At 44.5% G+C, this 11,079-nt stretch overlaps 13 non-coding genes across 13 annotated transcripts; all 13 read left to right on the top strand.

Moving 5' to 3' along the window:
- The first annotated feature begins 979 nt into the window (after nt 1-979).
- TRNAI-UAU (transfer RNA isoleucine (anticodon UAU)) lies at nt 980-1,072 on the top strand. Its single transcript is given in 2 exon segments — nt 980-1,017; nt 1,037-1,072. It is a non-coding gene; the product is annotated as a tRNA-Ile (tRNA).
- Nucleotides 1,073-1,698: 626 nt separating this feature from the next.
- Nucleotides 1,699-1,791, top strand: TRNAI-UAU (transfer RNA isoleucine (anticodon UAU)). Its single transcript is given in 2 exon segments — nt 1,699-1,736; nt 1,756-1,791. It is a non-coding gene; the product is annotated as a tRNA-Ile (tRNA).
- A 121-nt stretch (nt 1,792-1,912) lies between these two features.
- On the top strand, nt 1,913-1,985 carry TRNAR-CCU (transfer RNA arginine (anticodon CCU)). Its single transcript has one exon. It is a non-coding gene; the product is annotated as a tRNA-Arg (tRNA).
- Nucleotides 1,986-4,582: 2,597 nt separating this feature from the next.
- On the top strand, nt 4,583-4,675 carry TRNAI-UAU (transfer RNA isoleucine (anticodon UAU)). The gene is given in 2 exon segments: nt 4,583-4,620; nt 4,640-4,675. It is a non-coding gene; the product is annotated as a tRNA-Ile (tRNA).
- Nucleotides 4,676-5,514: 839 nt separating this feature from the next.
- Nucleotides 5,515-5,587, top strand: TRNAR-CCU (transfer RNA arginine (anticodon CCU)). Its single transcript has one exon. It is a non-coding gene; the product is annotated as a tRNA-Arg (tRNA).
- A 536-nt stretch (nt 5,588-6,123) lies between these two features.
- Nucleotides 6,124-6,216, top strand: TRNAI-UAU (transfer RNA isoleucine (anticodon UAU)). Its single transcript is given in 2 exon segments — nt 6,124-6,161; nt 6,181-6,216. It is a non-coding gene; the product is annotated as a tRNA-Ile (tRNA).
- Nucleotides 6,217-6,336: 120 nt separating this feature from the next.
- On the top strand, nt 6,337-6,409 carry TRNAR-CCU (transfer RNA arginine (anticodon CCU)). Its single transcript has one exon. It is a non-coding gene; the product is annotated as a tRNA-Arg (tRNA).
- A 432-nt stretch (nt 6,410-6,841) lies between these two features.
- TRNAI-UAU (transfer RNA isoleucine (anticodon UAU)) lies at nt 6,842-6,934 on the top strand. The gene is given in 2 exon segments: nt 6,842-6,879; nt 6,899-6,934. It is a non-coding gene; the product is annotated as a tRNA-Ile (tRNA).
- A 2,065-nt stretch (nt 6,935-8,999) lies between these two features.
- On the top strand, nt 9,000-9,092 carry TRNAI-UAU (transfer RNA isoleucine (anticodon UAU)). Its single transcript is given in 2 exon segments — nt 9,000-9,037; nt 9,057-9,092. It is a non-coding gene; the product is annotated as a tRNA-Ile (tRNA).
- Nucleotides 9,093-9,718: 626 nt separating this feature from the next.
- TRNAI-UAU (transfer RNA isoleucine (anticodon UAU)) lies at nt 9,719-9,811 on the top strand. Its single transcript is given in 2 exon segments — nt 9,719-9,756; nt 9,776-9,811. It is a non-coding gene; the product is annotated as a tRNA-Ile (tRNA).
- A 120-nt stretch (nt 9,812-9,931) lies between these two features.
- On the top strand, nt 9,932-10,004 carry TRNAR-CCU (transfer RNA arginine (anticodon CCU)). Its single transcript has one exon. It is a non-coding gene; the product is annotated as a tRNA-Arg (tRNA).
- Nucleotides 10,005-10,540: 536 nt separating this feature from the next.
- TRNAI-UAU (transfer RNA isoleucine (anticodon UAU)) lies at nt 10,541-10,633 on the top strand. Its single transcript is given in 2 exon segments — nt 10,541-10,578; nt 10,598-10,633. It is a non-coding gene; the product is annotated as a tRNA-Ile (tRNA).
- A 120-nt stretch (nt 10,634-10,753) lies between these two features.
- TRNAR-CCU (transfer RNA arginine (anticodon CCU)) lies at nt 10,754-10,826 on the top strand. Its single transcript has one exon. It is a non-coding gene; the product is annotated as a tRNA-Arg (tRNA).
- The last annotated feature ends 253 nt before the right edge of the window (nt 10,827-11,079 follow it).

Below are 11,079 nucleotides of genomic sequence, written 5' to 3'. Positions count from 1 at the left end.
TCTTGAAAAATCTCGCCCAATGGTAGTCTTTACAAAGACAATAGCTATGTCCAAAGAGAAGTGTTCCTGAGCAACATTACCTATTGTTAAGGTGGAGAGCATCTCATTTTCATTAAAAACACACCACTTTGCTTTACTCTTCACTTATGGCGTAGCCCACTGCATTTTCAAGGACGGGGTTTAAACTGACATAGGACTAGGTTTTCAATTGAGCAACTTTTTCCAGGCAAAAGAAGACATGGTTAAATGGTGCTGCAAGAGCTCCAGTGGCGCAATCGGTCAGCTCGCGGTACTTATATAGCAGTAACTGTTGAGCAATGCCGAGGTTGTGAGTTCGAGCCTCACCTCGAGCATTACTTTCTTGCCGTCATCTGTCTTTTATTACTGCATTACAAGCTGATAGTTCAATGCTTAATCACAGCTGATTTCTTTAAAACAATCGAAAAGAAAGCCACGCTTCTTCTGTGCATGTAGCCCCAGTGGCCTAATGGATAAGGCACTGGCCTCCTAAGCCAGGGATTCGAGTCCCATCTGGGGTGGTTGCCCACCTTTCATCAGTATACTGAGTTTTAGATCCAGACAGGCTTCTTTTCTGGATAAGGCGAAGATTGTGGGTTCGGGTCCCATGTGGGGTGGGTGCCCACCTTTCATCCAAAAGCATGTCGTGTTTTATTTCCAGACTGGCTTCTTTTCTGGATAACATTTGCCTCTTAAATAGGTCTTGAAAAATCTCGCCCAATGGTAGTCTTTACAAAGACAATAGCTATGTCCAAAGAGAAGTGTTCCTGAGCAACATTACCTATTGTTAAGGTGGAGAGCATCTCATTTTCATTAAAAACACACCACTTTGCTTTACTCTTCACTTATGGCATAGCCCACTGCATTTTCAAGGACGGGGTTTAAACTGACATAGGACTAGCTTTTCAATTGAGCAACTTTTTCCAGGCAAAAGAAGACATGGATAAATGGTGCTGCAAGAGCTCCAGTGGTGCAATCGGTCAGCGCGCGGTACTTATATAGCAGTAACTGTTGAGCAATGCCGAGGTTGTGAGTTCGAGCCTCACCTGGAGCATTACTTTCTTGCCGTCATCTGTCTTTTATTACTGCATTACAAGCTGATAGTTCAATGCCTAATCGCAGTTGATTTCTTTAAAACAATCGAAAAGAAAGCCACGCTTCTTCTGTGCATGTAGCCCCAGTGGCCTAATGGATAAGGCACTGGCCTCCTAAGCCAGGGATTCAAGTCCCATCTGGGGTGGTTGCCCACCTTTCATCAGAATACTGAGTTTTAGATCCAGACAGGCTTCTTTTCTGGATAAGGCGAAGATTGTGGGTTCGAGTCCCATGTGGGGTGGGTGCCCACCTTCCATCCAAAAGCATGTTGTGTTTTATTTCCAGACTGGCTTCTTTTCTGGATAACATTTGCCTCCTAAAGAGGTCTTGAAAAATCTCGCCCAATGGTAGTCTTTACAAAGACAATAGCTATGTCCAAAGAGAAGTGTTCCTGAGCAAAATTACCTATTGTTAAGGTGGAGAGCATCTCATTTTCATTAAAAACACACCACTTTGCTTTACTCTTCACTTATGGCATAGCCCACTGCATTTTCAAGGACGGGGTTTAAACTGACATAGGACTAGGTTTTCAATTGAGCAACTTTTTCCAGGCAAAAGAAGACATGGATAAATGGTGCTGCAAGAGCTCCAGTGGCGCAATCGGTCAGCGCGCGGTACTTATATAGCAGTAACTGTTGAGCAATGCCGAGGTTGTGAGTTCGAGCCTCACCTGGAGCATTACTTTCTTGCCGTCATCTGTCTTTTATTACTGCATTACAAGCTGATAGTTCAATGCTTAATCGCAGTTGATTTCTTTAAAACAATCGAAAAGGAAAGCCACGCTTCTTCTGTGCATGTAGCCCCAGTGGCCTAATGGATAAGGCACTGGCCTCCTAAGCCAGGGATTGTGGGTTCGAGTCCCATCTGGGGTGGTTGCCCACCTTTCATCAGTATACTGAGTTTTAGATCCAGACAGGCTTCTTTTCTGGATAAGGCGAAGATTGTGGGTTCGAGTCCCATGTGGGGTGGGTGCCCACCTTCCATCCAAAAGCATGTCGTGTTTTATTTCCAGACTGGCTTCTTTTCTGGATAACATTTGCCTCCTAAATAGGTCTTGAAAAATCTCGCCCAATGGTAGTCTTTACAAAGACAATAGCTATGTCCAAAGAGAAGTGTTCCTGAGCAACATTACCTATTGTTAAGGTGGAGAGCATCTCATTTTCATTAAAAACACACCACTTTGCTTTACTCTTCACTTATGGCGTAGCCCACTGCATTTTCAAGGACGGGGTTTAAACTGACATAGGACTAGGTTTTCAATTGAGCAACTTTTTCCAGGCAAAAGAAGACATGGTTAAATGGTGCTGCAAGAGCTCCAGTGGCGCAATCGGTCAGCTCGCGGTACTTATATAGCAGTAACTGTTGAGCAATGCCGAGGTTGTGAGTTCGAGCCTCACCTCGAGCATTACTTTCTTGCCGTCATCTGTCTTTTATTACTGCATTACAAGCTGATAGTTCAATGCTTAATCACAGCTGATTTCTTTAAAACAATCGAAAAGAAAGCCACGCTTCTTCTGTGCATGTAGCCCCAGTGGCCTAATGGATAAGGCACTGGCCTCCTAAGCCAGGGATTCGAGTCCCATCTGGGGTAGTTGCCCACCTTTCATCAGTATACTGAGTTTTAGATCCAGACAGGCTTCTTTTCTGGATAAGGCGAAGATTGTGGGTTCGGGTCCCATGTGGGGTGGGTGCCCACCTTTCATCCAAAAGCATGTCGTGTTTTATTTCCAGACTGGCTTCTTTTCTGGATAACATTTGCCTCCTAAATAGGTCTTGAAAAATCTCGCCCAATGGTAGTCTTTACAAAGACAATAGCTATGTCCAAAGAGAAGTGTTCCTGAGCAACATTACCTATTGTTAAGGTGGAGAGCATCTCATTTTCATTAAAAACACACCACTTTGCTTTACTCTTCACTTATGGCGTAGCCCACTGCATTTTCAAGGACGGGGTTTAAACTGACATAGGACTAGGTTTTCAATTGAGCAACTTTTTCCAGGCAAAAGAAGACATGGTTAAATGGTGCTGCAAGAGCTCCAGTGGCGCAATCGGTCAGCTCGCGGTACTTATATAGCAGTAACTGTTGAGCAATGCCGAGGTTGTGAGTTCGAGCCTCACCTCGAGCATTACTTTCTTGCCGTCATCTGTCTTTTATTACTGCATTACAAGCTGATAGTTCAATGCTTAATCACAGCTGATTTCTTTAAAACAATCGAAAAGAAAGCCACGCTTCTTCTGTGCATGTAGCCCCAGTGGCCTAATGGATAAGGCACTGGCCTCCTAAGCCAGGGATTCGAGTCCCATCTGGGGTGGTTGCCCACCTTTCATCAGTATACTGAGTTTTAGATCCAGACAGGCTTCTTTTCTGGATAAGGCGAAGATTGTGGGTTCGGGTCCCATGTGGGGTGGGTGCCCACCTTTCATCCAAAAGCATGTCGTGTTTTATTTCCAGACTGGCTTCTTTTCTGGATAACATTTGCCTCTTAAATAGGTCTTGAAAAATCTCGCCCAATGGTAGTCTTTACAAAGACAATAGCTATGTCCAAAGAGAAGTGTTCCTGAGCAACATTACCTATTGTTAAGGTGGAGAGCATCTCATTTTCATTAAAAACACACCACTTTGCTTTACTCTTCACTTATGGCATAGCCCACTGCATTTTCAAGGACGGGGTTTAAACTGACATAGGACTAGCTTTTCAATTGAGCAACTTTTTCCAGGCAAAAGAAGACATGGATAAATGGTGCTGCAAGAGCTCCAGCGGTGCAATCGGTCAGCGCGCGGTACTTATATAGCAGTAACTGTTGAGCAATGCCGAGGTTGTGAGTTCGAGCCTCACCTGGAGCATTACTTTCTTGCCGTCATCTGTCTTTTATTACTGCATTACAAGCTGATAGTTCAATGCCTAATCGCAGTTGATTTCTTTAAAACAATCGAAAAGAAAGCCACGCTTCTTCTGTGCATGTAGCCCCAGTGGCCTAATGGATAAGGCACTGGCCTCCTAAGCCAGGGATTCAAGTCCCATCTGGGGTGGTTGCCCACCTTTCATCAGAATACTGAGTTTTAGATCCAGACAGGCTTCTTTTCTGGATAAGGCGAAGATTGTGGGTTCGAGTCCCATGTGGGGTGGGTGCCCACCTTCCATCCAAAAGCATGTCGTGTTTTATTTCCAGACTGGCTTCTTTTCTGGATAACATTTGCCTCCTAAAGAGGTCTTGAAAAATCTCGCCCAATGGTAGTCTTTACAAAGACAATAGCTATGTCCAAAGAGAAGTGTTCCTGAGCAAAATTACCTATTGTTAAGGTGGAGAGCATCTCATTTTCATTAAAAACACACCACTTTGCTTTACTCTTCACTTATGGCATAGCCCACTGCATTTTCAAGGACGGGGTTTAAACTGACATAGGACTAGGTTTTCAATTGAGCAACTTTTTCCAGGCAAAAGAAGACATGGATAAATGGTGCTGCAAGAGCTCCAGTGGCGCAATCGGTCAGCGCGCGGTACTTATATAGCAGTAACTGTTGAGCAATGCCGAGGTTGTGAGTTCGAGCCTCACCTGGAGCATTACTTTCTTGCCGTCATCTGTCTTTTATTACTGCATTACAAGCTGATAGTTCAATGCTTAATCGCAGTTGATTTCTTTAAAACAATCGAAAAGAAAGCCACGCTTCTTCTGTGCATGTAGCCCCAGTGGCCTAATGGATAAGGCACTGGCCTCCTAAGCCAGGGATTCAAGTCCCATCTGGGGTGGTTGCCCACCTTTCATCAGAATACTGAGTTTTAGATCCAGACAGGCTTCTTTTCTGGATAAGGCGAAGATTGTGGGTTCGAGTCCCATGTGGGGTGGGTGCCCACCTTCCATCCAAAAGCATGTCGTGTTTTATTTCCAGACTGGCTTCTTTTCTGGATAACATTTGCCTCCTAAAGAGGTCTTGAAAAATCTCGCCCAATGGTAGTCTTTACAAAGACAATAGCTATGTCCAAAGAGAAGTGTTCCTGAGCAACATTACCTATTGTTAAGGTGGAGAGCATCTCATTCTCATTAAAAACACACCACTTTGCTTTACTCTTCACTTATGGCATAGCCCACTGCATTTTCAAGGACGGGGTTTAAACTGACATAGGACTAGGTTTTCAATTGAGCAACTTTTTCCAGGCAAAAGAAGACATGGATAAATGGTGCTGCAAGAGCTCCAGTGGTGCGATCGGTCAGCGCGCGGTACTTATATAGCAGTAACTGTTGAGCAATGCCGAGGTTGTGAGTTCGAGCCTCACCTGGAGCATTACTTTCTTGCCGTCATCTGTCTTTTATTACTGCATTACAAGCTGATAGTTCAATGCTTAATCGCAGTTGATTTCTTTAAAACAATCGAAAAGAAAGCCACGCTTCTTCTGTGCATGTAGCCCCAGTGGCCTAATGGATAAGGCACTGGCCTCCTAAGCCAGGGATTGTAGGTTCGAGTCCCATCTGGGGTGGTTGCCCACCTTTCATCAGTATACTGAGTTTTAGATCCAGACAGGCTTCTTTTCTGGATAAGGCGAAGATTGTGGGTTCGAGTCCCATGTGGGGTGGGTGCCCACCTTTCATCAGTATACTGAGTTTTAGATCCAGACAGGCTTCTTTTCTGGATAAGGCGAAGATTGTGGGTTCGAGTCCCATGTGGGGTGGGTGCCCACCTTCCATCCAAAAGCATGTCGTGTTTTATTTCCAGACTGGCTTCTTTTCTGGATAACATTTGCCTCCTAAATAGGTCTTGAAAAATCTCGCCCAATGGTAGTCTTTACAAAGACAATAGCTATGTCCAAAGAGAAGTGTTCCTGAGCAACATTACCTATTGTTAAGGTGGAGAGCATCTCATTTCCATTAAAAACACACCACTTTGCTTTACTCTTCACTTATGGCGTAGCCCACTGCATTTTCAAGGACGGGGTTTAAACTGACATAGGACTAGGTTTTCAATTGAGCAACTTTTTCCAGGCAAAAGAAGACATGGATAAATGGTGCTGCAAGAGCTCCAGTGGCGCAATCGGTCAGCGCGCGGTACTTATATAGCAGTAACTGTTGAGCAATGCCGAGGTTGTGAGTTCGAGCCTCACCTGGAGCATTACTTTCTTGCCGTCATCTGTCTTTTATTACTGCATTACAAGCTGATAGTTCAATGCTTAATCGCAGTTGATTTCTTTAAAACAATCGAAAAGAAAGCCACGCTTCTTTTGTGCATGTAGCCCCAGTGGCCTAATGGATAAGGCACTGGCCTCCTAAGCCAGGGATTGTGGGTTTGAGTCCCATCTGGGGTGGTTGCCCACCTTTCATCAGTATACTGAGTTTTAGATCCAGACAGGCTTCTTTTCTGGATAAGGCGAAGATTGTGGGTTCGAGTCCCATGTGGGGTGGGTTCCATCCAAAAGCATGTCGTGTTTTATTTCCAGACTGGCTTCTTTTCTGGATAACATTTGCCTCCTAAATAGGTCTTGAAAAATCTCGCCCAATGGTAGTCTTTACAAAGACAATAGCTATGTCCAAAGAGAAGTGTTCATGAGCAACATTACCTATTGTTAAGGTGGAGAGCATCTCATTTTCATTAAAAACACACCACTTTGCTTTACTCTTCACTTATGGCATAGCCCACTGCATTTTCAAGGACGGGGTTTAAACTGACATAGGACTAGGTTTTCAATTGAGCAACTTTTTCCAGGCAAAAGAAGACATGGATAAATGGTGCTGCAAGAGCTCCAGTGGCGCAATCGGTCAGCGCGCGGTACTTATATAGCGGTAACTGTTGAGCAATGCCGAGGTTGTGAGTTCAAGCCTCACCTGGAGCATTACTTTCTTGCCGTCATCTGTCTTTTATTACTGCATTACAAGCTGATAGTTCAATGCTTAATCGCAGTTGATTTCTTTAAAACAATCGAAAAGGAAAGCCACGCTTCTTCTGTGCATGTAGCCCCAGTGGCCTAATGGATAAGGCACTGGCCTCCTAAGCCAGGGATTCGAGTCCCATCTGGGGTGGTTGCCCACCTTTCATCAGTATACTGAGTTTTAGATCCAGACAGGCTTCTTTTCTGGATAAGGCGAAGATTGTGGGTTCGGGTCCCATGTGGGGTGGGTGCCCACCTTTCATCCAAAAGCATGTCGTGTTTTATTTCCAGACTGGCTTCTTTTCTGGATAACATTTACCTCCTAAATAGGTCTTGAAAAATCTCGCCCAATGGTAGTCTTTACAAAGACAATAGCTATGTCCAAAGAGAAGTGTTCCTGAGCAACATTACCTATTGTTAAGGTGGAGAGCATCTCATTTTCATTAAAAACACACCACTTTGCTTTACTCTTCACTTATGGCGTAGCCCACTGCATTTTCAAGGACGGGGTTTAAACTGACATAGGACTAGGTTTTCAATTGAGCAACTTTTTCCAGGCAAAAGAAGACATGGTTAAATGGTGCTGCAAGAGCTCCAGTGGCGCAATCGGTCAGCTCGCGGTACTTATATAGCAGTAACTGTTGAGCAATGCCGAGGTTGTGAGTTCGAGCCTCACCTCGAGCATTACTTTCTTGCCGTCATCTGTCTTTTATTACTGCATTACAAGCTGATAGTTCAATGCTTAATCACAGCTGATTTCTTTAAAACAATCGAAAAGAAAGCCACGCTTCTTCTGTGCATGTAGCCCCAGTGGCCTAATGGATAAGGCACTGGCCTCCTAAGCCAGGGATTCGAGTCCCATCTGGGGTGGTTGCCCACCTTTCATCAGTATACTGAGTTTTAGATCCAGACAGGCTTCTTTTCTGGATAAGGCGAAGATTGTGGGTTCGGGTCCCATGTGGGGTGGGTGCCCACCTTTCATCCAAAAGCATGTCGTGTTTTATTTCCAGACTGGCTTCTTTTCTGGATAACATTTGCCTCTTAAATAGGTCTTGAAAAATCTCGCCCAATGGTAGTCTTTACAAAGACAATAGCTATGTCCAAAGAGAAGTGTTCCTGAGCAACATTACCTATTGTTAAGGTGGAGAGCATCTCATTTTCATTAAAAACACACCACTTTGCTTTACTCTTCACTTATGGCATAGCCCACTGCATTTTCAAGGACGGGGTTTAAACTGACATAGGACTAGCTTTTCAATTGAGCAACTTTTTCCAGGCAAAAGAAGACATGGATAAATGGTGCTGCAAGAGCTCCAGCGGTGCAATCGGTCAGCGCGCGGTACTTATATAGCAGTAACTGTTGAGCAATGCCGAGGTTGTGAGTTCGAGCCTCACCTGGAGCATTACTTTCTTGCCGTCATCTGTCTTTTATTACTGCATTACAAGCTGATAGTTCAATGCCTAATCGCAGTTGATTTCTTTAAAACAATCGAAAAGAAAGCCACGCTTCTTCTGTGCATGTAGCCCCAGTGGCCTAATGGATAAGGCACTGGCCTCCTAAGCCAGGGATTCAAGTCCCATCTGGGGTGGTTGCCCACCTTTCATCAGAATACTGAGTTTTAGATCCAGACAGGCTTCTTTTCTGGATAAGGCGAAGATTGTGGGTTCGAGTCCCATGTGGGGTGGGTGCCCACCTTCCATCCAAAAGCATGTCGTGTTTTATTTCCAGACTGGCTTCTTTTCTGGATAACATTTGCCTCCTAAAGAGGTCTTGAAAAATCTCGCCCAATGGTAGTCTTTACAAAGACAATAGCTATGTCCAAAGAGAAGTGTTCCTGAGCAAAATTACCTATTGTTAAGGTGGAGAGCATCTCATTTTCATTAAAAACACACCACTTTGCTTTACTCTTCACTTATGGCATAGCCCACTGCATTTTCAAGGACGGGGTTTAAACTGACATAGGACTAGGTTTTCAATTGAGCAACTTTTTCCAGGCAAAAGAAGACATGGATAAATGGTGCTGCAAGAGCTCCAGTGGCGCAATCGGTCAGCGCGCGGTACTTATATAGCAGTAACTGTTGAGCAATGCCGAGGTTGTGAGTTCGAGCCTCACCTGGAGCATTACTTTCTTGCCGTCATCTGTCTTTTATTACTGCATTACAAGCTGATAGTTCAATGCTTAATCGCAGTTGATTTCTTTAAAACAATCGAAAAGAAAGCCACGCTTCTTCTGTGCATGTAGCCCCAGTGGCCTAATGGATAAGGCACTGGCCTCCTAAGCCAGGGATTCAAGTCCCATCTGGGGTGGTTGCCCACCTTTCATCAGAATACTGAGTTTTAGATCCAGACAGGCTTCTTTTCTGGATAAGGCGAAGATTGTGGGTTCGAGTCCCATGTGGGGTGGGTGCCCACCTTCCATCCAAAAGCATGTCGTGTTTTATTTCCAGACTGGCTTCTTTTCTGGATAACATTTGCCTCCTAAAGAGGTCTTGAAAAATCTCGCCCAATGGTAGTCTTTACAAAGACAATAGCTATGTCCAAAGAGAAGTGTTCCTGAGCAACATTACCTATTGTTAAGGTGGAGAGCATCTCATTCTCATTAAAAACACACCACTTTGCTTTACTCTTCACTTATGGCATAGCCCACTGCATTTTCAAGGACGGGGTTTAAACTGACATAGGACTAGGTTTTCAATTGAGCAACTTTTTCCAGGCAAAAGAAGACATGGATAAATGGTGCTGCAAGAGCTCCAGTGGCGCGATCGGTCAGCGCGCGGTACTTATATAGCAGTAACTGTTGAGCAATGCCGAGGTTGTGAGTTCGAGCCTCACCTGGAGCATTACTTTCTTGCCGTCATCTGTCTTTTATTACTGCATTACAAGCTGATAGTTCAATGCTTAATCGCAGTTGATTTCTTTAAAACAATCGAAAAGAAAGCCACGCTTCTTCTGTGCATGTAGCCCCAGTGGCCTAATGGATAAGGCACTGGCCTCCTAAGCCAGGGATTGTAGGTTCGAGTCCCATCTGGGGTGGTTGCCCACCTTTCATCAGTATACTGAGTTTTAGATCCAGACAGGCTTCTTTTCTGGATAAGGCGAAGATTGTGGGTTCGAGTCCCATGTGGGGTGGGTGCCCACCTTTCATCAGTATACTGAGTTTTAGATCCAGACAGGCTTCTTTTCTGGATAAGGCGAAGATTGTGGGTTCGAGTCCCATGTGGGGTGGGTGCCCACCTTCCATCCAAAAGCATGTCGTGTTTTATTTCCAGACTGGCTTCTTTTCTGGATAACATTTGCCTCCTAAATAGGTCTTGAAAAATCTCGCCCAATGGTAGTCTTTACAAAGACAATAGCTATGTCCAAAGAGAAGTGTTCCTGAGCAACATTACCTATTGTTAAGGTGGAGAGCATCTCATTTCCATTAAAAACACACCACTTTGCTTTACTCTTCACTTATGGCGTAGCCCACTGCATTTTCAAGGACGGGGTTTAAACTGACATAGGACTAGGTTTTCAATTGAGCAACTTTTTCCAGGCAAAAGAAGACATGGATAAATGGTGCTGCAAGAGCTCCAGTGGCGCAATCGGTCAGCGCGCGGTACTTATATAGCAGTAACTGTTGAGCAATGCCGAGGTTGTGAGTTCGAGCCTCACCTGGAGCATTACTTTCTTGCCGTCATCTGTCTTTTATTACTGCATTACAAGCTGATAGTTCAATGCTTAATTGCAGTTGATTTCTTTAAAACAATCGAAAAGAAAGCCACGCTTCTTTTGTGCATGTAGCCCCAGTGGCCTAATGGATAAGGCACTGGCCTCCTAAGCCAGGGATTGTGGGTTTGAGTCCCATCTGGGGTGGTTGCCCACCTTTCATCAGTATACTGAGTTTTAGATCCAGACAGGCTTCTTTTCTGGATAAGGCGAAGATTGTGGGTTCGAGTCCCATGTGGGGTGGGTTCCATCCAAAAGCATGTCGTGTTTTATTTCCAGACTGGCTTCTTTTCTGGATAACATTTGCCTCCTAAATAGGTCTTGAAAAATCTCGCCCAATGGTAGTCTTTACAAAGACAATAGCTATGTCCAAAGAGAAGTGTTCATGAGCAACATTACC

This window comes from Eleutherodactylus coqui, chromosome 2 (assembly GCF_035609145.1).
Source record: "Eleutherodactylus coqui strain aEleCoq1 chromosome 2, aEleCoq1.hap1, whole genome shotgun sequence".
Classification (NCBI taxonomy): domain Eukaryota; kingdom Metazoa; phylum Chordata; class Amphibia; order Anura; family Eleutherodactylidae; genus Eleutherodactylus; species Eleutherodactylus coqui.
Note: the sequence above shows the minus strand (reverse complement) of the source record. Positions and strands in the feature narration are given on the sequence as shown.